General features: G+C 45.4%; 1 long non-coding RNA gene across 1 annotated transcript; it reads left to right on the forward strand.

Annotated features, from left to right (window-relative positions):
* The first annotated feature begins 671 nt into the window (after window positions 1-671).
* Window positions 672-27,620, forward strand: LOC117528686. Its single transcript, XR_004565856.1, has 4 exons — window positions 672-683; window positions 13,940-13,944; window positions 27,329-27,339; window positions 27,551-27,620. It is a non-coding gene; the product is annotated as an uncharacterized LOC117528686 (long non-coding RNA).

Below are 27,620 nucleotides of genomic sequence, written 5' to 3' on the forward strand. Positions count from 1 at the left end.
CCTTTGATAAAAAAAAAAGAAAAAAAAAAGAATGAAGCCAGAGTGCTGACATCGTCTGTCCAGCACGCCATCCACGCGCACATGTCAGGAAGCCGCCGGCTGGGAGCAGTAAATTTAAATAAAAATAAATTCATAAATAGAGGTAAATACAATGAATTCAGTTCTTGGGCTCATCTGTGGCCTGATGGGACGCGTCCAGCTCACCCACACACATGCACATCAGGTGTGGGCTGTTGAGCGGGTGGCTGGAGACTGCTGGGCTCATTCCACCACTTCCAGAAGTGTTGTCCCTCTCCAATCATGTAACTATAGCTGTCTCACATGTTGCACACAAACTGAGTTATATGGTGAGGGGTACAATGCCCCTTCTGACGATTTGGCAAGGGAGTTTATTGCATTAATTTTTTTGTCTGTTCAAAAATCAAGTGACACGTGGGTACTGTCCCATGACTGAGGCGAAGAGATGGTGAATGGCAGCGATCCTTAGGTGTAAATATGAAAAAAATATATACGAGGTCTGTTAGAAAAGTATCTGACCTTTTTTTTTTTTCAAAAACCTGATGGATTTGAATCACGTGTGCTTGCATGAGCCAACCTTGAACCTTCGTGCGCATGCGTGATTTTTTAACGCCTGTCGATTGCGTCATTTGCTTGTAAGCAGCCTTTGTGTGAGGATGGGTGGAGTCTCTCGGCGTTTTTTCTTTGCAAGGAAATGGCGGAACGACTGGAGCAGCATGACTGCTTCAAATTTTGCCAGAAACTGGGCGACAGCCACGTGGAAACCATTCAGATTATTCAGATGGCTTTTGGTGACGATGCTATGGGCATCACACAGATTAAGGAGCGGTACAACTGGTTTAAAGACGTCTGCACAACGGTGGAGCGTGAGCAGCACTCCGGGCGGCCATCAACATGCTGAAATGACCGGATCATTTCCAAAGTGAATGCCTTGGTGATGTGGGACCATCGTGTGACTATCCGAGAAATTGCAGAAGAAGTGGACATCAGCACTTTTTCTTAACATTCCACTGTGCTCCAAACTGCTCCATAATCTGTGTGATGCCCAAAGGATCGTCACTGTTTCCACCTGGCTGTCTCCCAGTGTGGGCAGGCTCGAAGATAGGAGACGTCTGTCCAAAGCAGAACCGGAACCACACGATTTCCTCCGCCACCAGACCCCGGGAATACTGGAGCCGCCAAGTCCCGAACTCCCAGGTGGCCACTGCCTCCGCGTGTCGGACCTGGTACTGCTGGCGAGGAACAAAAAGCAATTAAATGAGGGCGCGTTTGCACCCAAGAATCCGTACGGCAGGAAAGCTACCTCCACCTCTCGTTGGAAAAGTAGTCCACAATACAACGCACAAAGTCACAAAAGAATACTGTCAAACAGTCAGCTGAGGTACGTTACCTTCCAGGTAGAATGATATCTCGGCAAAGAGGTGGAGATGACGTCTTGCTGATATACCGATGCTGATCCGATGAGTGGTGACAGCTGTCATAGGTGATGAGTGTCAGCTGTCACCCCGGCTGCTCCTGTGAGGCAGCAGCGCCCTCTGGTGCCTGGAGCCCGCACTCCAGGCAGGGTGCCCTCTGGTGGTGGTGGGCCAGCAGTACCTCCTCTTCAGCGGCCCACACAACAGGACCCCCCCCTCAACGGGCACCTCCTGGCGCCCGACCAGGCTTGTCCGGGTGGCGGCGGTAGAAATCGGCCAGGAGGGCCGGGTCCAGGATGAAGCTCCTCTTCACCCAGGAGCGTTCTTCAGGTCCGTACCCCTCCCAGTCCACCAAATACTGGAAGCCCCGGCCCATCCTACGGACATCTAAGAGCTGGCGCACAGTCCAAGCCGGCTCGCCATCAATGATCCGGGCAGGAGGTGGTGCCGGACCCGGAGTACAGAGGGGAGAGGTGTGATGGGGCTTGATCCGGGACACGTGGAAAACGGGATGGATCCGCAGTGAGGCCGGAAGCTGAAGCCTCACGATGTCTGTTGGGATCCCATGCAGCCGGACGACGTGGTGGACCAGGAGGTCCGCTGTCTCCTGGGCCGTCGGGAGCTTCGGGAGGGCCACGAAGTGGGCCGCCTTGGAGAATCGGTCCACTATCGTGAGGATGGTGGTATTGCCCTGGGACGGCGGGAGGCCCGTGACAAAATCCAGGCCGATGTGGGACCAGGGGTGATGGGGCACGGGCAGCGGCTGGAGCAGTCCCGAAGCCCTGCGATGGTCAGCCTTGCCCCTGGCGCAGGTGGTGCAGGCCTGGATATAGTCCCGGACGTCGGCCTCTAGGGACGCCCACCAGAAGCGCTGCCGGACAACTGCCACAGTTCTTCGCACCCCTGGATGACAGGAGAGCTTAGAGCCGTGACAGAAGTCCAGGACTGCAGCCCTAGCTTCTGGTGGGACGTAGAGTCTGTTCTTCGGCACAGTTCCGGGGTCCGGGCTTCGTGTCAGGGCCTCCCGGACGGTTCTCTCTACGTCCCAGGTAAGGGTGGCCACGATAGTGGACTCCGGGATGATGGGTTCCGGTGGATCCGACAACTCCGCTTTGACTTCATCTTCATGTACCCGGGACAATGCATCCGATCTCTGGTTTTTGGTCCCGGGACGGTAGGTGATCCGGAAGTCAAAACGGCCGAAGAACAGTGACCAGCGGGCTTGCCTGGGGTTCAGCCGCTTGGTGGTCCTGATATACTCCAGGTTCCGGTGGTCAGTGAAAACCGTGAATGGCACGGACGTTCCCTCCAACAGATGTCTCCACTCTTCAAGAGCCTCTTTCACCGCAAGGAGTTCTCGATTGCCGACGTCATAGTTCCATTCGGCCGGGGTCAACCTGCGGGAAAAATAGGCACACGGGTGAAGGACCTTATCGGTCTTCCCGCTCTGGGAAAGCACAGCTCCTATCCCTGAGTCCGAGGCATCCACTTCAACCACTAACTGGCGACTAGGATCGGGCTGCACCAGAACGGGTGCAGACGAGAAGCGCCGTTTCAACTCCTTGAACGCGGCATCGCAACGATCCGACCAGGTGAAGGGGACTTTTGGTGAGGTCAGGGCTGTCAGGGGGCTAACTACCTGACTGTAGCCCTTAATGAACCTCCTGTAAAAATTAGCAAAGCCGAGGAACTGTTGCAGCTTCCTACGGCTGGTGGGTTGGGGCCAGTCTCTCACCGCCGCGACCTTGGCCGGATCAGGAGTTAGGGGAGATGATAAACCCCAGGAAGGACAAAGAAGTGCGGTGAAACTCGCACTTCTCGCCCTTCACAAACAGCCGGTTCTCTAATAACCGCTGCAGGACCTGACGTACATGCCGGACATGGGTCTCAGGATCCGGAGAAAAGATGAGTATATCGTCTAGATATACGAAGACGAATCGGTGCAGGAAATCAATCAATCAATCAATCAATCAATTTTTTTTATATAGCGCCAAATCACAACAAACAGTTGCCCCAAGGCGCTTTATATTGTAAGGCAAGGCCATACAATAATTATGTAAAACCCCAACGGTCAAAACGACCCCCTGTGAGCAAGCACTTGGCTACAGTGGGAAGGAAAAACTCCCTTTTAACAGGAAGAAACCTCCAGCAGAACCAGGCTCAGGGAGGGGCAGTCTTCTGCTGGGACTGGTTGGGGCTGAGGGAGAGAACCAGGAAAAAGACATGCTGTGGAGGGGAGCAGAGATCGATCACTAATGATTAAATGCAGAGTGCTGCATACAGAGCAAAAAGAGAAAGAAACAGTGCATCATGGGAACCCCCCAGCAGTCTATGTCTATAGCAGCATAACTAAGGGATGGTTCAGGGTCACCTGATCCAGCCCTAACTATAAGCTTTAGCAAAAAGGAAAGTTTTAAGCCTAATCTTAAAAGTAGAGAGGGTGTCTGTCTCCCTGATCTGAATTGGGAGCTGGTTCCACAGGAGAGGAGCCTGAAAGCTGAAGGCTCTGCCTCCCATTCTACTCTTACAAACCCTAGGAACTACAAGTAAGCCTGCAGTCTGAGAGCGAAGCGCTCTATTGGGGTGATATGGTACTACGAGGTCCCTAAGATAAGATGGGACCTGATTATTCAAAACCTTATAAGTAAGAAGAAGAATTTTAAATTCTATTCTAGAATTAACAGGAAGCCAATGAAGAGAGGCCAATATGGGTGAGATATGCTCTCTCCTTCTAGTCCCCGTCAGTACTCTAGCTGCAGCATTTTGAATTAACTGAAGGCTTTTTAGGGAACTTTTAGGACAACCTGATAATAATTAATTACAATAGTCCAGCCTAGAGGAAATAAATGCATGAATTAGTTTTTCAGCATCACTCTGAGACAAGACATTTCTGATTTTAGAGATATTGCGTAAATGCAAAAAGCAGTCCTACATATTTGTTTAATATGCGCTTTGAATGACATATCCTGATCAAAAATGACTCCAAGATTTCTCACAGTATTACTAGAGGTCAGGGTAATGCCATCCACAGTAAGGATCTGGTTAGACACCATGTTTCTAAGATTTGTGGGGCCAAGTACAATAACTTCAGTTTTATCTGAGTTTAAAAGCAGGAAATTAGAGGTCATCCATGTCTTTATGTCTGTAAGACAATCCTGCAGTTTAGCTAATTGGTGTGTGTCCTCTGGCTTCATGGATAGATAAAGCTGGGTATCATCTGCGTAACATTGAAAATTTAAGCAATACCGTCTAATAATACTGCCTAAGGGAAGCATGTATAAAGTGAATAAAATTGGTCCTAGCACAGAACCTTGTGGAACTCCATAATTAACTTTAGTCTGTGAAGAAGATTCCCCATTTACATGAACAAATTGTAATCTATTAGATAAATATGATTCAAACCACCGCAGCGCAGTGCCTTTAATACCTATGGCATGCTCTAATCTCTGTAATAAAATTTTATGGTCAACAGTATCAAAAGCAGCACTGAGGTCTAACAGAACAAGCACAGAGATGAGTCCACTGTCCGAGGCCATAAGATCATTTGTAACCTTCACTAATGCTGTTTCTGTACTATGATGAATTCTAAAACCTGACTGAAACTCTTCAAATAGACCATTCCTCTGCAGATGATCAGTTAGCTGTTTTATAACTACCCTTTCAAGAATTTCTGAGAGAAAAGGAAGGTTGGAGATTGGCCTATAATTAGCTAAGATAGCTGGGTCAAGTGATGGCTTTTTAAGTAATGGTTTAATTACTGCCACCTTAAAAGCCTGTGGTACATAGCCAACTAACAAAGATAGATTGATCATATTTAAGATCGAAGCATTAAATAATGGTAGGGCTTCCTTGAGCAGCCTGGTAGGAATGGGGTCTAATAAACATGTTGATGGTTTGGATGAAGTAACTAATGAAAATAACTCAGACAGAAATCCCGCAAGACATTATTAACCAACGCTTGGAACGTCGCGGGGGCGTTTGTAAGACCGAACGGCATGACTAGGTACTCAAAATGACCTAACGGGGTGTTAAATGCCGTATTCCACTCGTCTCCCTTCCGGATCCGAACCAGGTGATACGCATTCCTAAGATCGAGCTTGGTGAACATTTGGGCTCCATGCAGGGGCGTGAACACTGAATCCAACAAGGGCAATGGGTATCGGTTACGAACCATGATTTCGTTCAGCCCCCTGTAATCAATGCATGGACGTAGTCCGCCATCCTTTTTTCCCACAAAAAAGAAACCTGCACCCATCGGGGAAGTGGAATTCCGGATCAACCCGGCAGCTAAAGAGTCCCGGATGTAGGTCTCCATTGATTCGCGCTCAGGTCGTGAGAGGTTGTACAGCCTGCTGGACGGGAACTCAACGCCTGGAACCAAATCAATGGCACAATCGTACGGACGGTGGGGGGAAAGGGTGAGCGCCAGGTCCTTACTGAACACATCCACAAGGTCATGGTACTCCACCGGCACCGTCCCTAGATTGGGCGGGACTCTGACCTCCTCCTTAGCCTGGGAACCGGGAGGAACCGAGGAACCTAAACATACCCGATGGCAGGTCTCGCTCCACTGAACCACTACCCCGGACGACCAATCGATCCAGGGATTGTGTTTTAACATCCAGGGGAACCCTAAAATCACACGGGAGGTAGCAGGAGTCACAAAAAACTCGATCTCCTCTCTGTGATTTCCTGACACCACCAGAGTTACTGGTGGTGTCTTATGTGTGATTGGAGGGAGTAGGGAGCCATCTAGTGCCCGCACCTGCACAGGCGAGGTAAGCGCCACCAGAGGGAGCCCTATCTCCCTGGCCCATCTGCTGTCTAACAGATTCCCTTCAGAGCCCGTGTCCACCAGTGCTGGGGCCTTCAGGGTTAAATCCTCATAAAGGATTGTAACTGGGAGTCGTGTGGCAATGTGGGTGTGTCCCACGTGAATGTCTGGGCCCACCCCTAGCCCAGTTTCTAGGGGCGGGCGTTGGTGTTTAACCGCTCGGGGCAGTCTCTTACCTGATGCTCTATCGAGCCACAAACAAAACACGCTTCGCGGGCCAGCCTCCTCTGTCTATCTGGTGCCCTAAATGTGGCCCTGCTCGTGTCCATAGCTTCGTCAGCAGGGGGAGCTGTAACCACACGGAGCGTAGGGGCCGTGGAGCGTGGGGAGGGCGGAACGCGGTCGGAACCGGAAGGGAGAGGGACGGCGTGTGCCCGGCCACGCCCTTCGTCTCGTTCCCGACGGCGTTCTTCTAACCGATTGTCTAATCGTATAACGAGATCAATAAGCCCATCTAAATCCCGCGGTTCGTCCTTAGCCACCAGGTGCTCCTTTAGGACCAACGACAGTCCGTTTACAAAGGCGGCGCGGAGGGCAGTGCTATTCCAGCCGGACCTCGCAGCCGCGATGCGGAAGTCGACTGCATAGGCAGCTGCGCTCCGGTGCCCCTGTCTCATTGACAGCAGCACGGCTGAAGCGGTCTCTCCTCTATTTGGGTGATCGAACACTGTTCTGAACTCCCTCACAAACCCATCATATGTCTGAAGGAGCCGTGAATTCTGCTCCCAGAGCGCTGTAGCCCAAGCGCGTGCCTCACCGCGAAGCAGGTTTATTACATAAGCTATCTTGCTGGCATCAGTCGCGTACATGACAGGACGTTGTGCGAAGACGAGCGAACACTGCATAAGGAAGTCCGCGCATGTCTCCACACAACCTCCGTACGGCTCTGGAGGGCTTATGTATGCTTCCGGGGAAGGTGGGAGGGGTCGGTGAACGACCTGTGGAACGTCACTGTTACGCACAGGGTCGACAGGAGGGAGAGCCGCAGCAGCGCCCTGAGGGCGTGCTTCCACCTGCGCGGCGAGAGCCTCCACCCTGCGGTTAAGGAGGACGTTCTGCTCGGTCATTAAATCCAACCGAGCCGTGAAAGCGGTGAGGATCCGCTGCAACTCACCGATCATTCCTCCTGCGGACGCCTGTGCGCCCTGTTCTTCCATTGGCCGTTCAACAGCCGGTTGACGCCCCTCGGGATCCATGACGGTAGCCGAGATATCCTGTTGGGAAAGTGTAGGTACACGGACCCACAACAGGGGGCGCAAATGAACGGACAATGGAGTAGGTCAAATAACAACACTTTACTGTTGTGAATGTGCACAACAAATACAACAGATTACAACAATAGACAAGAGTCAATTCACAAAGGTGTCGTGTGGGCAGGCTCGAAGATAGGAGACGTCTGTCCAAAGCAGAACCGGAACCACACGATTTCCTCCGCCACCAGACCCCGGGAATATTGGAGCCGCCAAGTCCCGAACTCCCAGGTGGCCACTGCCTCCGCGTGTCGGACCTGGTACTGCTGGCGAGGAACAAAAAGCAATTAAATGAGGGCGCGTTTGCACCCAAGAATACGTACGGCAGGAAAGCTACCTCCACCTCTCGTTGGAAAAGTAGTCCACAATACAACGCACAAAGTCACAAAAGAATACTGTCAAACAGTCAGCTGAGGTACGTTACCTTCCAGGTAGAACGATATCTCGGCAAAGAGGTGGAGATGACGTCTTGCTGATATACCGATGCTGATCCGATGAGTGGTGACAGCTGTCATAGGTGATGAGTGTCAGCTGTCACCCCGGCTGCTCCTGTGAGGCGGCAGCGCCCTCTGGTGCCTGGAGCCCGCACTCCAGGCAGGGTGCCCTCTGGTGGTGGTGGGCCAGCAGTACCTCCTCTTCAGCGGCCCACACAATAGTGACCTACCCTTTAATTTTTATTGCAGTATTGCACATCTTACAAATGGCTCACATTTGCTCAGTTCGTCCATTTGCCTCTTGGTCTCACAAGGGTTCACATTTCGTCTTTTAACTTTCCCGTGCTCTCACCATTGATCCCATTCTGCCTTCCACAGTGGTTTTTACAGCTTGGTGTGTATTATCCAGCTATAGCCATCTGGCAGCAGAGACATTTGGCACAAATTCACAAATTTTCACTGACAAAAGGCACCGACCTCAAAGACCAATTACAGGATTGGGTAGATTTTTATGATACGTGAGGGTGAATGGATTCACTGAGGCATAGTAAGACTAATCTGTTCACACAGGGATGACAAACGTTTCTCTCTCTGTGTGTGTGTCTCTGTGACATGAACCTGATCCAGGTATGGTGAGGCTATCAAACTGTCATGGTGTAGGTAGTCACTTCTTTGTGCAATTTCATCTTTTGCAGAGGACTGTGAAACAGATATAGTTTTGAAAGTTTTATACAGCCCAAAAAAAAGAAAAAAAAGACATTGTTTGTTGCTAATATCTCACATCATGATGGTGCCATCTTTTTTCCACTAGTGTTATTCAAAGAAGATTTGTCATAGCTTGTGATAATAGTTTGACAAAACACATTTAAACATTTATAACGATTTTCAAATGAATGAATGTGTTTTTTAGCAGACAGAATTTAATTCAATATTGACTTGAATATTTCATTTACATACACATCTTCTATTCTAAGTTCTTGTCTGGGTGCTGTTTCCTGCCACGTCACTCTATATTCAGATCTGTGCTTTGAACATCACATAGGAGTCTGCCTGAAAAGCAACACAGAACACACACTGCTGCCAACTGGTGAACACTGGCACCTGCTGGACAGTTCAGGAATGTGTACTTATGTCAATTATGATATTTCATGTATTCCATTTCCCTTAACAAAAACCCCAAATCCTTCACTCTTTCACTTTCAAATTATTTCATATTTTCTTTGGTTGTGAGAGTGCTGCATTCTGATTTTTCATCAAACGGATCTTGGCTTCAAATGTTTTGTGACCTCACGTCTCCGATGATCTTTAGGTGTAACAGTAGTGTCACAGTCACAAAACAATGCTCACTCACTCACTCATCTTCAACCACTTACTCCAGTTAAGGGTCACGGGGTCTGGAGCCTATCCCAGCAGTCACAGGGAGGGAGGCGGGGTTCACCCTGGACAGGACGCCAGTCTGTCACAGGGTCACATACAAACAAACAAACACACTCACACCTACACACAATATAAAGTTTCCAGTCCATCTAACCCGCATGTTTTTGGATGTGGGAGGAAGCCAGAGCACCCGGGGTGAACTCACACCAGCATGGGGAGAACATGCAAACTCCACACAGAAAGACCACAGGTGGGAATCGATTCCATGACCTTCTTGCTGTGAGGCAACAGTGCTAACCACTAAGCCACCATGCTGCCCACAAAACAATGCATTTAGTTAATTTTTTTATCCACTACAAAGCTGTAAACCTGGATTTCATGAGGTCTGAGTATTTTATCCCATGTTGACGTCCTCACGTTGGAGCTGCAGTCATTATGGGCCCTACAGATCTTTGTTAACGTTCTGCCTCATCGTCATTTCAGACGACATGACATGCATATTTACTTACCGATCTCAGGAAGGGCCCTTATCAAGCTTCTGTTTTTGTGAGATAAGGCTGAGAAAGTACACTGTTCAAGGTCTGGCGTGGTCTCCTAGATGTCAGATTAACACAGTAAAGACACCGTTAAGAAAAGCAGAACATTGTGTCATATCAAAAAGTCTCGACTGTGTATTGACAATACATGACCTTTTATGCGCAGTACAAATCACCGTCACCTCCTCCATAAATAAAGACCTGCATAAAAAAAACCCACTGAAATCGTTTGGTCTCCAGCGAGCTCCGTTCCATTTCTTCCAGCAGCAGTGTGCTCGTATTATGTTTCGTCCATGTTGTCAATCTCAGCACATTTCATAATGGATGAATACATTTCCTCAGTATACAGGAAAGCACTGATAATGAAAGTTATCGTTCTTTAGAATTTGCACACTGATGATAATGGACTTCGTTACTGTCCCCTCTTCCACTAAAGCCGTCACCCTGAACAAATTTAAATTAGTCTGCCTCGAACAGATCTGACGCTGAGATTGTATCCATTCAAGGCACCATTTGGAGCTGTTTTGATTCCCTTTAATACACGACTTTTCACTCCAGCAAGTAGCGGGTCTGTTTATTTGACTGTCACAAAATTATAAATTACTGGCAGCTTTCTAAGCAATGACAAAAGGGGAGAAAAGTCACGTCGAGGCAACCACAGCGACGAGGAAGGGCTGATGAGAAGGCTGCTGGCTCACTGGCTCTGAACAGGGCAAGGTGAGGTCGTGGGCAAGAGACCCTGAGGGAACCATCTGCTGGAAATCATACTGCAACTCATTCAATAAAGTTAATTAATGATATTTTAAACATAATGAGGGTCAGCCTCCCATGTGTTCCTCTCTCAGGTTGAGTTCATGGAGACAGCAGTTTTGCTGTGGCTGCAGGGACAAACTGACAAAACAAAACAAAACAAAACAAAAAAAACCCAAGGGTTCAAACATGTCAGCTTGTGCCAAGGTCATTGTATGTATGTGGAATTACTTTAAGCAATACATATTTACTCCTCTGTAATATTCAGCCTGCAGTTCAGATGACAGCAATCAGACGGATGCACACAACATCAGAATGAACCATGACCAAAGTTCAAGATCATTCCAATTTGATCATTGCACATTTATCTAATTACTACAACCCCAAATCAGGATAGGTTTGGACAGTAAGGAAAATGGAAAAAACAAAACAAAAGAAAAAAAAACAAGCAGTGATAATCCTTCAGCCACCTGATGTGCATCCAGCTGTGCTGACTCTTACATTTCTATGTGGGAAATGGAATCAAGAGCTTTGTGTGTTTGTCCTTTGTAATGTCTTTGGCTGATATATATAAAAAAAAAAATCAATCAACCACAATCTAAGAAATGAATACAACACATGACAAAAAGCAAACATGCAAACAACCCTCAATGACATTTAATATCGAGATTCAGTGCTGACAAAACAAACGATCCAAAGGTCCAAAGTTCAAATTGATCTTAACTTACGAACACAAAGGCAGATGTTTGCGTATCTGCACCACGTGCACGGTGCTGGATAGAAAGCTGTTTGCATTTTCCTTTAATGTTTGTCTTGTTGTTTAACTGTCCGTGTGCAAACATGTAGACACACAAGCAACAAGCTGATTATGGTGCGTGGCACCTGGACGCCGTGTGCTCACCGCTGGCATCAGGTTTGTGGGTTACCGTGTGTTAACTTGATATCCTGAATTCAGTTTAAGGCATGGAAACAAACTGCCCGTGATATGACAAAAGGTGTCTGGACTCATTTGTCCATCTATGATGTCCAACACTGGTGGGAAAAGTTGCTTTTGAAACTGTCACTGACGCCATGGCAACGCTTCCTGCTGTTGTTGTGATACTGCATCCACATTCAAAAGACATCGGTGTGAGATTGGCACTGTGTAAACCACTGCCAAATTTAGAGGACAGTTCTTTGAGTGCACACAGGAAAAGAAAATCCTCAGAGCTGTCAGCAGATGGTTTTGGGTGAGTTAATGATGCTTAGTGATAAAAACACAGGAAACAGGCTGTCCGGGGAACCGACGTTCTGATTCCAAGAAGCACGACTGTTAGCAACATACAGAGACGATAAATAAATCAGCGTCAAAGCATTCATTGTCTGTTGCTCTAATAAGATAGTCAGGTCCACAAATATTTGGACAGTGACTACATTTGGCGGTTTTGCCTCCTTTCACCACCACAATGGAGTTCAAATAGAACAACCAAGATGCAGAATGAAATTTTTAGTGCAGACAATCAGCTTTAGTTCAAAGGTTCTAACAAAAAACAGTCTCCACAACCGAACAAACAAATATCAGTATTACTGTGACTACAAATCATCACATTACAGTTTTCTCAAGAAAAGTCAGCGGATGGAATGAAGTCCGTGAATTTGTTGTGGGGTGGTATGGGTGGAACAGTGGTTAGCACTGTTGCTTCACAGCAAGAGGGTTGTGTGATCGCTTCCCCCGGTCCTTTCTGTGTGGAGTTCACATGTTGTTCCCATGTTCACATGGGTTCCCTTCGGGTGCTCCAGCTCCTTCCCACTTCCAAAAACATGCAGTTTAGGTGAACTGGTGAATTAACTGTATGTGTGTGTGTCTCTGTCTATTTGAGGCCCTATGATAGACTGGCATCCTGTCCAGGGTGAACTCCACCTCACACCCAGTGACTGATGGGATCAGCTCCATCCCCCTGTCACCCTGAACTGGAATTAGTGGGTGTACAAAATGAATGAATGAATATGTTGTGTTGTCATTCATTAATAAACAGTAAGAGAAAACAGTATTTTACTGTATGGTCAATCTGTCTGGAGTAGAAAGTTATTACAATGTGAGTGTCCATGCAGGAAGCAGCCTCATGAGGGAAGCCACCAAGACACCCAGACAGCTCTGAAGGAGATATTGGTATCTGTGGCTGTAACTGCAGAAAGTCTTCACAGTGAACACTTGAATAAAATGTCTGTTGCACCACACAGGTACAATGTCCAGGTACAGGATCAGAGGGAGGTCCTCACCCAAACCACCTCAGCTGGCTCATTTCAATGTGAAGAAGCAGCAGCTCTACTCTGAGTCTCCTCCAGATAGCGGGGCTTCTCACGCTGTTCCTCAGCGTGAATCCAAATACCAAACTCATCTTCTATCTGCAACCCTCATCTTCAGTCATTACACAAAAGCTCATGACCACAGGTGAAGGTAGGACCATAAATTTACTGGAAAATCCAGATTCTTGCTGTTTGGCACCACAATGGACTGGTACAGCATGCATGCATCTCTGGATAGGTGAAAAGTGCCTGCCTGTGAAAGCCCTGTGCTCCCTCACTGATAACGCTGCGCTGGATCAATTTCGTGCACTACACACCTGTGTACTCTGTGTACAGAGGCTTTGTTTATATGTATGTATGTTAGCACGATATCTTTAAAAGGCCTCATCCCGTTATTTCATACTCTTCAGTAAGACTGGGGCATTGATATGATTTTGGTGAATATTGATCAGTGATTAGGGTCATAGTCAAATTTCTGGGCCCACGCTGATATAAATGGAAATGAAACATTTTATGGAAATGCCTGATACTTTGATATGTGCGTGTGGCATCACTGTGCTCTCTCATGACCTAACTTCAATACCTAATGGCCATATTTTGACCATCAGGTATTGGAAAGACTTTGCATCCATCTGTCTGTCTGTCTGTCTGTGCTCAGCATAAGTCCAGTGCTCTTACTGCCACAGTCTTCAAATTCACAGGGAACATTTTTGGGACACAGATCTTGGACAGGTTCAAAGATGGGTAACCTGGACCTTTTTTAAGCAGTCAAAAGGTCATATTCTCTTTCCTATTTTTATGAGCTTATGGCCTTATGGAGGGTATTTTAGCATTATGTTATAGTTTTATGTACTTTGGTCTCTGTTGACAATAGTTTCTGGATTAATTTCAGATTGTATGTTGTTAGATTTTCCTTCACTTAAATCCCTGCATGCATAAAGGTTAGTGCACTGTGCGGTTAATTGCAGCGTTTGAACTTTCTTTGCTGGATGTTCACGTCGTAGGCGCTGCATGCTCTCTGCACAGCGGTGGACCACAGAGGCTGTAATGGAGGAGCACATGCAAAATTAGTTTGAAAGCAGTGATGTTCAGCACTTTCCTCCTGCTGTGTGCTGAAATGTCTTTGAGGCCTGGTTTTCAGCCTGCAGAAATGTCCCCGGGGGGGTTGCGGTCAACGAAGCACTCGAGGAGCTGGTAAAATATTCACTCAGTTCCAAACCACATGAGGGTGCGGCAGTAAAGTGTCATCCCACAGGGAAGCGGTGGTGCACAACTGCAGCGTGTTCACCTCAACCTGACCCGCCCCCTGCAGTTATGTAACACTTTGTTTTTCCCTCCTGCTCCCTTGGTGTCTTGCCCAAGGACACTTCAGCATTCAGATAGGGTTCACCACAGATTCAAACACTGACCACGGCTGCTTTTGTAACTTCTTTTTGCAAAAACAACAACAACAACAAAACTGTAAATCAAAAGGTTTGAAATAGATTTTATTTTATTTTTTATTATTCATAAAATTTACAACTTCCTCCAGAAGTCTTTTTGTTTTTGTTTTTTGGGTTTTTTAACTCATGGACTTTGTAAAATACAAATTAGAAAAATGTCTGATCAGACAACAAAATCTGTCCAACCTATGAAACATTCAGTCCTTAAGACTCAAACAAATCACAGAGAAAAAGTAAGAAAGAAGAACAGAAGAGGAACTCTCTAAACCAGGTTAATCTGCAGGTAAATTCAGTATCAAAGATCAGTTCTTGGATTCGACTTAAGAAAGCTGAAGCTCTGTTGGAGATCATCTGAGGCAGGGGACGGGGTGGTTGTTTGAGGTGATGGCCAAACATGCAGAAACAAGATCAGGCCTCCAGACGGTGCAAACCCATATGTTGCAATTTAATCTCCAGGAGTCCACATCAATGCTGTTTTATGTTTCTGGACCTCTGAGGGTGAAGCAGTGCTGATTACCATCACAAAGCTGGGCACGGCATGCCAAAGGTTTGACTTGACTGTGTTTGCCATCTTCACACTGAACATAGGATCAGCCAGTCAGAGTGACACTTGACCTTGTCTTTAAACTGGACTGTGGGACTCACACAGCTCTGGGGTGTCGAGGAAGCAGTTGCAAGTGAAAGAATTAAGGCCCCCTGACACATGCATGACTTTGATGCATGCACTGTGTCATGCAGGAGAGTAAACTCTTTGTTAACGGGTGTAGACTGAACATGAGAGGGGCACCTGCGCGTACAATTGCATCTCACTGTTGTGCTTGTTGTGTGGCGCTAGCCGGCACTGGACTTAGTTTTTTGAGGGTTTAAGCCACAGATGCTTTTTGGTGATAGATTATAACAACACAGCTGCTGTGCATCTGACCACACTTCAGTTTTATCCAACATTACTGTTTTGATACGTGGTTTTGTTATTCAGAGGAAACAGGCATTGGACATAAAAAATGAGAACTATATCAGGTGGAAATGTCAAATTCCTGCAGAGGAGTCTGTGCTGCTGTGAGTTGGGAGTGTGATCGGCCCCACTGAGTGCAACCTGCCTGTCCTGCATGTCAGACACAGTCACGTCCATTCATTCCTTAGGGCCCTGTCCCACTGGCGTTTAGGAGGTTTAGTATGGATTGCGTACAAAATTGGCCCATATAATTGGCTAAACATCCGCAATATCCGTGTAACATGCCTGTATGAGTCGGCCATCATCCAAACACACCCGTGATCATCCGCAGAGGCACGCATGTCCGCAGCCAGGATTTTTGAGTAGCTCAAAAACCTGGATGCGGATGACATCCGCCTTACATACTCCATATATAATCAATTCATACACAATACATACTCACTCTATGCGTTGTATATCTGCCATTAACCGCTGATATCCGCAACTGACAGGGATTTACGGCTTGGCAGCGGACCGGGACAGTGTGTAAAACAGATATATTGCATGCCCATCATGTCCACATCACAAACTAAAATATGTTGTAGCAACTGCATACAGATTGGCCACGAATAAAGCATTTTTATTACATTTGCTTTGCAGCTGATTTGCAGACAATCTGTGAATGCATAACAAACACGTCACGTAAACCCAAAGTACTATATGTGGCAGAAAGCGACATATCTGCCAGTCAGTGCCGGTCCGGCTGTGTAGATCCACAAAGACGTAGCTGCTGCAATCCAGGACGTTTATTTAACACCAACAAAAGGAAGAGTTGCTGTTTAGCCACAACTCACGCTGAAGTCTGTTTTCTGTGACACTCTCAAAAAAAAAAAACACCGTCTCACACCCAGAGCAGCTTCCCCCCTACCACTCCCCAAACTCATGAACAGTTAACCCTCGCATGACAACATGAACAACTCTGTGATCAACTTGTCCAAGTCCAGCAAATGCTCCAGAGGCTGTATTGGTTGGTGTGAACAGTGATGCTGAACGGCCTGAGTGCGCTTATTTTATGACCGCAATGCAGATGCCGTGCACGCGCAAAACGTGCGCGATGCATTCATAATACACCTGTAATACTGCTGTGATAATCTCAATGTGTCGGATCAGTTTCCTCACTACATGCATTATATAACCGTGATTGTTCATCATATATTCACTATATATTATTAATATATCCGTAATTCATACTGGGACATTTGTCATTTTTGGCCATTTTTGTTGCAGACGACAACGAATGCCCGCAATTTGTATACTCAATTCATGCGCAATCAATCCTCTCCCCAGTGGGACAGGGCCCTTAGATTCATTTATTCCACTGACATATTAAACCTCACCCCTGCCACATTTCTCCATTTAATGTGGGGTTGTGTCATGAAGGACATGCGACGTAAAACTTGTGCCAATCCAACATACAGATCCACCTTGGATCTGCTGTAGTGATCGCAAGTGAAAATAAAGGAGCAGCCGAAAGGTCTTACTTTTAATTCCATCAACATATTTTATCTGAGGATGACCAATCTCCTCACGTCTACAGCAGCCTTTCTCAAAGAGTGGTCCACAGATCACTGCTGGTCTCTACATTACCCCTCGCGGTCTGAGGTAAAATTGTTAAATTATTGGTAACATTTAAAATATCACATTTTTAATTATTGTCATATTCTCACTAAAAACTTTTTCTTGTTCAGTTTAAAAATGATTCTGAAGTGTAACAGAAAATAGTATATGCTATTATTTTCATATGCTATATTGAAGGGATTATTGTTTTGGGACATTTGGAGAGTTAGGTGGTCCATGGTTCAAGTCTCAAAATTATTTTTGTGCTCATCCTTAAATCCTAAGACAGTGACAGTTTTTGGAATTCTGCATCTGTACATCACCACAGTGGGGCTGGAATAACACAGTCAAGGTGCATATATGTCAAACATATGACTCCTGTCCTGGCTCCACTTCACTGGTTGCTGGTTCATTTTAGGGTTCATTTTAAATTCCTTATGTTCATTTTTAAGTCTCTCCATGGTTTAGCTTCATCGTACCTCTCTGGGCTTGTTCAGCCTTATGTTCCCAATCAGTCTCTCAGGTTGGCTGACCAGCTGCTCCTGCAAGTGCTCAGGTCAAAGAGAAACTTCGGGGGGGGGGGGGGGGGGGGCTGTGGTCCCCTCTTGGGTCGACTGTGCTGGAAATTATTAATCTTTCTATAACTTCTGGATCTGTTCTGAAATGTTTCAAATCTGCAGTGATTAAACCATTACTTAAGAAACCTAATCTTGATCCTAGTGTATTGAAAACTATTGGCAATATCATATCTATCATTTTTCTCTCAAATTCTGAAAAAAAGTATTGTCATGGCAGCTCGTGGACCATTTTACTGAGAATAATCTCTTTGAGCCACTGCAATCTGCTTTTAGAACACATCATTCCACAGAGACGGCTCTCACTAAAGTGGTGAATGATCTTCTGCTTACAATGGATTCGGACACCACCATGGTTCTGGTGCTGTTAGATCTCAGTGCTGCATTTGATACCATGGCTCATTATATTCTACTTGATAGGCAGGAAAATCATTTTGGGATTACTGGAAGTGCCCTTGCATGGTTGACGTCATACCTGACCAGTCGTTCTCACTGTGTTTTGTACAGTAACACCACCTCTAACCTTAGTGACATGAAATTTGGGGTTCTACAGGGGTCTGTCTTAGGCCCCCTGCTTTTCTCCATTATATATAGCACCCCTTGGGCACATATTGAGGTGTTTTGGGATTACCTTTCACTGCTATGCTGATGATACTCAGTTATACATGCCGATAACTGCTGGTAATCTCGTTCACATAAAATCCTTAGAAGATTGTCTTGCATCAGTGAAAAGTTGTATGTCTAGAAACTTCCTACTTTTAAACTCTGATAAGAACTGAAAATGATGGTTTCTTGGTCCAGTGAGACATCGGCATCAATTGACCAGTTTAATGCTTTGCCTAGCTCAAGTGTCCTACATCACACTGACAAAGTGAGGAACCTTGGGGTAATTTTTTGATCCTATGTTGTCTTTGACCTCCACATTAGAGATATTGAGGGACTGCGTTCGTCCACCTGCGAAATATAAATATTGGTTTAAAATGCTGCAGCCAGACTTTTGACAGGAAGCAAAAGTTTGACCACATTACAACCCATTTTGGCATCTCTTCACTGGCTTCCTGTTCCCCAGTGAGATCAGATTTTAAGGTTCTGCTACGAGTCTATAAAATTGTTCACAGACTGGCACCTCCCTACCAAGCTGACCTAATTAAACCTTACGTACTGGCACGAGCTTTGAGTTCTCAGGGTGCAGGACTACTTAGTGTCCCTAAGGTGAATAAGAAGTCTGCGGGTCACAGAGCTTTCTCTTATCGTGCCCCTGTTCTGTGGAATGATCTCCCTGCGTCAGTAAAACAGTTAGATTCTGTGGAGACTTTCAAGTCCAGACTAAAGACGCACTTATTTTCCCTTTTGTATGGCTAGCATACTAGCATAGATTTGTTTTACGCTTTTTACTCTTTTAATTCATTTTATTAGCAAACAGAGTGTGCTGCGGCCTCAACTTTACCTAAATCCGGGTCTTTTAGTGAAGCTTACGGCTAGTGGCCGGCGATCACCTTAGTATTTCCTGTTTTTCTTGTTGTTTAATGCTGACAAATTATACTCTATTTCTTGTCTTTCTGATGCCTGATTGTTTTTTTCTCTCTGTTTAAGGTACAGCTCCATCTACAGATGGGTGTGGTATTTGTGCTGGAGACTCTCCTGTCCTGTGCACCAACAGCATTTCCTGTATATTCGTTTTGTGAATTGTTCTGTAATTTATGTCTGTATCATGGCCCAAGCAGAGGGTCACCCCTTTGAGTCTGGTCTGCTTGAGGTTTCTTCCTCAGAGGGAGTTTTTCCTTACCACTGCTGCTCTGGGGGTTAGTAAGGTTAGACCTTACTTGTGTGAAGCACCTTGAGGCAGCTCTGTTGTGATTTGGCACTACATAAATGAAAATAAATTTAAATTGGGGGACAGGGCTTTTTTGGTTGTTGCTCCCAACTGTGGAACAGCTTGCCTCTAGGTGTTAGGGAGAGTTGGTTTAAAAATGTATCTTTTTTCCTTGGCTTTTGACACCAACAATGCTTAGTTTGATCATTTTTAATTGCATTTTAGTGGTTCTGTTTATTTTTATTTTATTTTTTATTAATTTGGGGTAGCACGGTGGATTAGTGGTTAGCACTGTTGCCTCACAGCAAGAAGGTCGTGGGTTCAATTCCCGCCTGTGGCCTTTCCGTGTGGAATTTGCATGTTCCCCCCGTGTTTTATGTGGATTCTGTGACTGTCTCAGCGTTTGTGCCTGTTTTCAGCTCCGCCATCTGATTGTGAACATCCACACCAACAACCCAGAAACCGTGGAACAAACAGAACCTGGGAGGTCACAGCAGCATTCCAGGACTGTCTTTCTGAGTCCAGGAGCTGAGGACAGCAACTTCCCTTCACACATGGTTACGCCTGCTCACCTCCTCTGACTTTTCACTGCAGGCAAACCGACACCCCAAGAGACAGCAAACCAATCAGTACCCCTCTCCCACTGAGCCCCGCCCCTCTACACCTCGCTAGGCTTTTCATCTGTCATCAGCTCCATTTTGCCCGTCATTCTTCTTCCCTCTATCAGTCAGCATGGTTTACGTCCAGGTGATTTTCTCTTTGAATCGCTGCAGCGGAAAGTGATGTGACCTTGAAGAGGATGTCTGAGGAGGAAGGAGAATGCTCTTTGAAATCTTGTCTTTTATGTCACTAATAGACGTGTGGCTGTCTGACTGATTTTCTGACCAATCCTGACAAAGATCAGGATGGGCTTGAATGCATCAGGCCTTGGTGATAGAAAGCAGAGCTGTCCAGGTGAAAGGACGGGGCCCCGTGGCAAGATGGCGCGGCTCGTCTTTGATGCTCCTGGAGCTCACCTTGTCTGGGTCATTTATTCAGAGATGAACACCAAGTCCGCTGGCGTGGCGGTGAGACAATTACATTTAGCCTTCATGGAACAAAGATGAAATGGCACTGTGAAACATTTTTAATTTGGACTTTCGATGGCTTGTCGTGCGTTGAGTGGAAATGAATAAACAACATTTTCCAGCTACAGCCGAGAATCAAAAATGGCTCCACTTTCAAGTTGGCATCAATTAATTTTGAAATAACGTTACTTTTCAAAGCTAATTAGAGACCCAAAAAGAGCTTTCATTTCAGTCTGCTTTTTCTGTTCCACACAAACAAAGACAGTGGAAAATAGTCCGAGTGAAGGGCCACATGAGGAACATGTAAATGGCATCAAGGCGTTGACTCTGCGGCGCTGCCCTCACCGGTTAGCCCTATCTTCTGAACAAACCCTCCCAACGTGACCTAGGACGTCTGCAAGTCTCACACTGCGGCTGAGTTGCAAACCGCAGTGTGGCGAGTCATAGCACAGAAAAACCCTGTTAATTGGTCCAGTCTGGCTCGGCGCTGTCAGGCGAGGCCTTTCATGGCCTTTTCATGGCGTTCTCCGGGGAGAACTGAGGAGGCTGCCTGTAATGAGGCACCGTACCTGCTTGCAGAGGGGGAATCAAGAGGGTCACTCGTGGGCAATTAGAAAGAAATAATGAAGGCTTTCTCTTTCTCTCTGCCTTTGACCCACCTCCCTCTGTTTCTTCTTTATCAGGTAACTTTTTTGTGGCTATCCCGTGAGAGGCAGCTGTAAGCTGCTGCAAGAAACGAGCTGCCGTGGTGCAGACCTTTACCCAATATACACATTACTGCCAAATAGCATCCACCTCGGAATCAATCAGCCAACACTGCCATCAAGCGGGACTGCACATTTGAAAAGAAAAGCAAACCAAGTGACACGAAGTGGCGCAATGACCTGAATGTTAAACTCACAAACCCTTCAAGGAGCACAACAGTTATTCTGCAAATTTAAACCAAGTCTATGGCCCGGTGCAAAAACCGCTGTGGAGGTGGGGCCTGAAAATTCACCCCCACCGCGGGTAAAAACAGTAATCCAAATTATATCCTGCTGCCCTCGTCCTATTTTAAAACAATACAACCTGGTCCACGAAGGAGCTGATATGAAACAATACAGCAATTTTTATACACAATCTCTCCATTTCAAAGGCCAAATGTAAATGTATAAAGTAAGGATAAGGATTATTTTTAATACAAATGATCATTGTTACAGCCAGTTTTCTTGAGTCAAGTCTGGAGATGAACACATGAACATTTCCAAGTTACTGATTATGTCTTGGACTTTATTTACATTAATCTTTAAGAAACATAAACAGTGAATCTGTCTGCAGGAGGAAGTCTGCAAACACTCAGTGCAAGAATAAGATGCATGAAGGAAGCCACCAAGACACCCAGACAACCCCAAACACATTACAGGTTTCTGTGGCTGCAGTTGGAGAAAATGCAAAGTTTTGCTTGTTTACACTAAAAATTGTCATTATTTATGCAACCCATCATTTTAGCTTTGATGTTTTTATTTTGTTTAGATTTTAAAGTGAGGGAAACCACCAAGTTACCCATCTTAACTGTAGTTTCATTCCAGACATCTGTGGGTGTGAGAGGAAAAACTGTCCATTGTGCATCTTTTGTCCGTTGCATCACCAGATTCATGTTGAAACAGAACAAAGAACACTTAAAACAAAGACATCAAATTCCAGCTCCATACTGCCAGAAGGCAACTGCGAGACTTGGACCTAGGTTTGGTTTGATTTCTTATATTAAAATCCTGTTCTTTCAGTCTCTGAAAATGGAAGTCACGCCACCTGTCATGAGACTTCATCTGCATCATCCCAGTCCACCCGGCTGTAAATGGGTCTGGCCTTGGATGGGAGAGGACAGTATCCTGTGTTGTGCTGGCACCCACTTGGTGGTGAGTTGTGGACTCTCATCCATATCAAGCAGCTGGTACGAGCACCAGCAGACCTCAGGACCTGCACAGGATGCACTCCTACTCCTACCATTAGTTCAAATGGGGACACACTGCAGAAAAAGTGCCTGTGATTCCAAAATGATCAATATGATATTTTTGTTAAACCCTTTGAAGTAAAGCTGAACGTCGACACTACAAGCACCTCTTGATTCCTTTTGTTCAACTCCGTTGTGGTAGGTTGCAGAGGCAAAATTACCCCCCAAAAAGCAGCACTGTCTAAATACATACATACATACACTGTTTTTACCTTGTGGCTTCAGGTTCTGTGGCAGATACTTGAACATGTGGTCTTCTTGGAAGACTTGGGAACAAAAAGCCAAATGGAGTTTAACGTGGCAACAAGACCGTGTGTCCCTCAGCTACAAGCACTGGACTGATGAACGTCTGACTGTGACAGGATGCATTTTATTTGCAGGAGATCTGGAGAGCAGCAGGAGGATGCATGGTGGAAGATCCTGAAGCTGCATTTCAGCAACACCAAATCAGAACATGTTGGGACAATATAAAAAGTGAGAAAAAAAAATCAGTTGAATTCATAATGAATTAATTTCTCCTGAGTGCGGCTTGGTGTCAGAATGATTGTGATGGTTCATGTTGTAGCATGAACTGTGCATTCCGACAGGATAGTTCAGCAGCAGCTCTGGTGGAAGTGCTGGCAGCTGCTGCAGGTGCTTCCAGATTGCTTCCAGGTAGACACCCCTGGCCACGCCCCCGATGGAGTGCAATGTGTCTTCATACTCACTACATTTAATCTGAATTTTGCAGGTTGGTACTTAGTTAAAAACTACAGAAGTTCTGTGCTAATTTTGTCAGAGGGTGAGCTGCTGTTTTGGGTGTAAATGTGCAGCTCAAAGTTTGAGTTGGAGTCACCACAGCTCACGTGGGCCATATGTCCCTGAACATGATCTTGCAGGGAAATCCTGATGTTGACGTTACAAATTAATTATTATTGTGCCTAATGACACAGATTTACTGTACAGTCCCATCCTTTTTGTGTTTCTTAAAGACTGATGTCAATGAAGTCCAAGACACATTCAGTGAGATGTTCATGTGCTCATCCCCTGACTTGTCCCAGAAAAACTGCATGTAAAAGTGATAATTTAACCTTTATAGTTAGAATAAATTGTCCCCTCCCAATGTTTTTTGGAATGTGTTGCAGGACTTAAATGTAAATAAACTGATCACACAAAACATGAAATATCATGGCTTTACATTGTTTGCAATGAAACAGAAGTTAAAGTAAATGTAAGAATGTTTCTGTGTTTCTTTGCATTTTTTAGTCCTATGTATTAAACAAAGTTGGGGATTGAGTCAGAATTTTTGCTGTGAAGTACAGACCAATGCTTCTGTCTACCCTGAGGGAGGTGTCTGGTCATCTCCGACCCAAACATTCAGCTGACGTTATGAAGAACAATCTGAAAAAGGAACTGGTAGTACTGGAAGACGGTGTGGGTCCACAGAGTTCTCATCCCTCCATCATTGAATCAGTCTGCAATTACATGAAGTTACAGAAACCACTGAGACAAAAAGACAGAGTTCAGTCCGGAGCAGCCTCCCTACAGAGCTTCACAAGCTGTGCTCGGGTGTACAGTTTCAACTGACTGCTGATGCAACCGGCAAAACTTGGTGAGTCAATAAACTTCAAAATCTTTCCACTGCAAAGCTTGTTTTGTTTGTTTGTTTCTCAATGACAAACAAACATTGTTCTTACTTAGTTAATGAACACAACTGCTTTGATGAGTCACATTTTATATCATACATGAATGTTTGTGAGGTCAATGGTATGAATATTTCATAAGGTGAAAGTTGGAACATTGTATTGGACTTTTGTATTATGTTGTCCTGTTTAATTAGCTTTGTTTGTTTTTGTTAGATGTGATTTATCTTGCTGGGTTTTTCCTGCTTGGGCTTTGTCATTCCCTATCTCTTTTGTCTGCCTGTCTTTGTGCTTGGTGGTGGGCGATTCACACTGTCTGGGCCACACCCTATTCTGGAGCTTTCCACACACCTGTTTCGAATCTGTAGCTCATCACCAGGGTGTACAGAAGCTTCACTGGTGGCCATGGGCGCAATTTGGTGGGGGATAGGGGGGGACATGTCCCCCCCACCTTTTCAACCGGGGGGGGCAGAATATGGTATGTCCCCCCACCTTCTGACATATATGTGTGTACTTGAAACATGCTATGCCAGTCTTATGTGCAAACCATGTCAGTCTTATGTGCAAAACCATGTCAGAATAGTATCTTTGTTTCTGCAAGATTGTATTTTTAGCAGCACTGACTTGTTTACAACACCTGTTTCTTGTTTGTCACATTCAGAATTTTCTGGGACTGCATTTGCCCAGATTTGAAACCAAAAATAGTTGCCTCTAGGGACTAATGTCTACACATAAGTATCAATGGACCATATGCTAATTTACTAAATTCTGAAAGTTAGAAAAGGAAATCAGGAAAGCTATCTGGGATCTCAGAAAGCCCATCTGCAATTATTGCTTGAGCTCCAAAATCAGTCTATGCAAGCAAAATTATGTTCAGTATGAGTGTTGTCATTAGTGCCACTTTAAAAATTTAATTCATGATAAGTCATTTATCGTAAACTTATGATCTGTTGTTTTTTCAAACTTATGCAAAAACAAATCTTGAGGAAAAAAAATACAGTATGCGATAGTTAATAATTATTAAGAGCCTGTTCTTTCATATTTATGAATACATTTTACCACATTGCAGTTTTTTTTTTTAATGAAAACTCAACCTATCATTCTTTTTGAATTCTACACATGTGGTGATACCTTATTTACACCAGGATGTTAATAAAATCAATGCTGGCTATTCTCAGAATAAAGTACTTATATCCACAGTTTCAAATTGCATAAGTCAAATGGTGTCCACTTTATGGTCTTCTCAAAACGTTAAAATTACTGTTCTGGATGCTCAGAATGCATCTGAGCTTATCTAGAAACCGTTGGCTTCTGGGGGCCTAAAGCGGCCCCCAGACCCCTCACCTATGGGATTCGGCCCTGCGGGCCTTGCACTTTGTCCCCCCAATTTCTAGTTCTAAATTGCGCCCTTGCTGGTGGCAGTGTTTCCTCGCCAGATTGTTGTGCCTTGTGCCATTGTTTCCAGCTCTGTACCTTGTGTTTTCCTCACCTCACCTGCTTCCTAGTGTTTTTGACCAACTGCCTGTTTCTTCGACCACGCCTTATTACCTGATGATTCTGATTTGTTTGTTGATTTTGGACTGCCTTTTTGTGTACCAGACCCTGATGATTCCTTCACTAAACGATCTTAAAAACCAGAGCTGTGTACTTGAGTCCTGCATTTGTGTCTAGACGTCTCTGACCACCAAGCCTGATAAATTTATAAATAACCGAAAAGGGACTTACATTTTGGTGTTCCACTGGTGCTCAACAGTCCACCACGAACTTTAAATTGGTGTCCAAAATTGCGAAGATGTAGTCTGTGATGCTATGCACTGACTTTGTGTATGTCAAAAAAAAAAAGACTTTGTGTAATTCCTCAGTCCAGTGAAAATCACGTCAGAAATGTGTTCAGCTTTTCATCCTAACAGCTCTTCATGCCTCCAGATGGCTTACAGCGGAGTGTATTTGTTTTTTTGTGTTACAAGAATTAGCACTGTCAATTAGCGCCTTCAAATTGTCATCCACCAACAAAACAAACTCCACTATGTTTAGCTAAACATCGCCCTGGATAGTGTGAGCACATGGTGGTTGGGGCATGCAATAGAACACTTCATGTGGCACCAAAATTGCACGCGAAAAAAGAAAGAACTATTGCACGGTCAGTGAAACAGAATGGTAAATGGTACGAATAATCCATGTCACCTGACATACAAGCCACCAATCAAATGACATGGATCCCACTCAGCCACTATATAATAATGAATATTAGGCCACGGGGACATGTAATGAATATTGCCTAATTTTCATTTTCGTGCAACAATGGTGGCGGCAACCTAAAACTGGTATTGCTTTGTAGGAAATGGATTGAGAACATTATTGAAACTATTGTGAAGTACTGCAAGGTCACAAGGGGTGGGGTGGGGAAAGGGGGCAAATTTATACCATTATTTGATGAAATATTATGATTACCAGGTAATCAAACAATATGTCATATACCATATTTGTAGGGGTAAAGTGACACAGACCATGTTTATTTTAAAATAATTATATATGTATTGCAATGTACTAATATTAAAAAAAAACCCTCAATGGTAACACTTAAGTGTTGCTGGGGGGATTACTGTCCTCCTTTGTTTGAAATGCGAAGTCCGCAAATTTTGCAGTATTTCGTTTGATAAGACTGATCTACATTTTACCTATTTGAAATTATCACATGACTTCTCTTTGATACAAGTGTCAGGGCCCCAAGGATTGTGTTGTGAAAGTGTAGTGACATGGACCCACAACAGGGGGCATAAATGAATGGACAATAAATGAGCCGAAAATAGAACACTTTACTGTTGTGAATGTGCACAACGAAATACAGACGGTTACAGAATTTGTATGCAGTCAATCTACAGAGGTGACGTGTGGGCAGGCTCGAGGATAGAAGACGTCCGTCCAGAGAAGAACCGGATCCCACACGCCACCGCCACCGAACCCGGAGGATACTGGAGCCGCCAAGTCCCGAGTCCCCAGGTGGTACCCGTCTCCGGCTGTCGGATCTGGTACTGCTGGCAGGAAGCAGAAACAGGTGTGGGTGTGTGCACACGCAGTAACACAGTCAGTCAAGCAGGTGGGAATTTGCACCTCCACCTCCGCAATACCGAACACAGTCAATCCGCTACACTCGACCAGTTGCTTGTCTTATAAGTCGTGAAGGGTGTGATCCTGCACCCTGCCATCGACGACTGAATCAGCCTCCCGCTGACACAAGCAAACAGGTCCTTCTGAAAAGATTAAGCAAACGATTATGTGCAATACGGCACAGTTAAACGGCTGAGAGTTTACCTCAAATGGTAGGCGATATCTCGGCAGCGGGGTGGAGATGTCGTCTGGCTTTTATGGAGCGGTTGATGAAGTGGAGATGAGTGACAGCTGTCATGAGTTGATGAGTGACAGCTGTCACTCCCGGATGTTCCCGTGAGGCGGCAGCGCCCTCTCGTGCCTGAAGCCCGCACTTCAGGCAGGGCGCCCTCTGGTGGTGGTGGGCCAGCAGTACCTCCTCTTCAGCGGCCCACACAACAGATTGGACAAGATTCCAGGACCCGACCCCAGGACCCCTCCCCAAGGACCCCAGGGAATGGATAAGACCCCAGATTGAACAAAATCTTACAATGCACATAAACACAAAATGACAAA

This window comes from Thalassophryne amazonica, chromosome 16 (genome assembly GCF_902500255.1).
Source record: "Thalassophryne amazonica chromosome 16, fThaAma1.1, whole genome shotgun sequence".
NCBI classification, from domain to species: Eukaryota; Metazoa; Chordata; class Actinopteri; order Batrachoidiformes; family Batrachoididae; genus Thalassophryne; species Thalassophryne amazonica.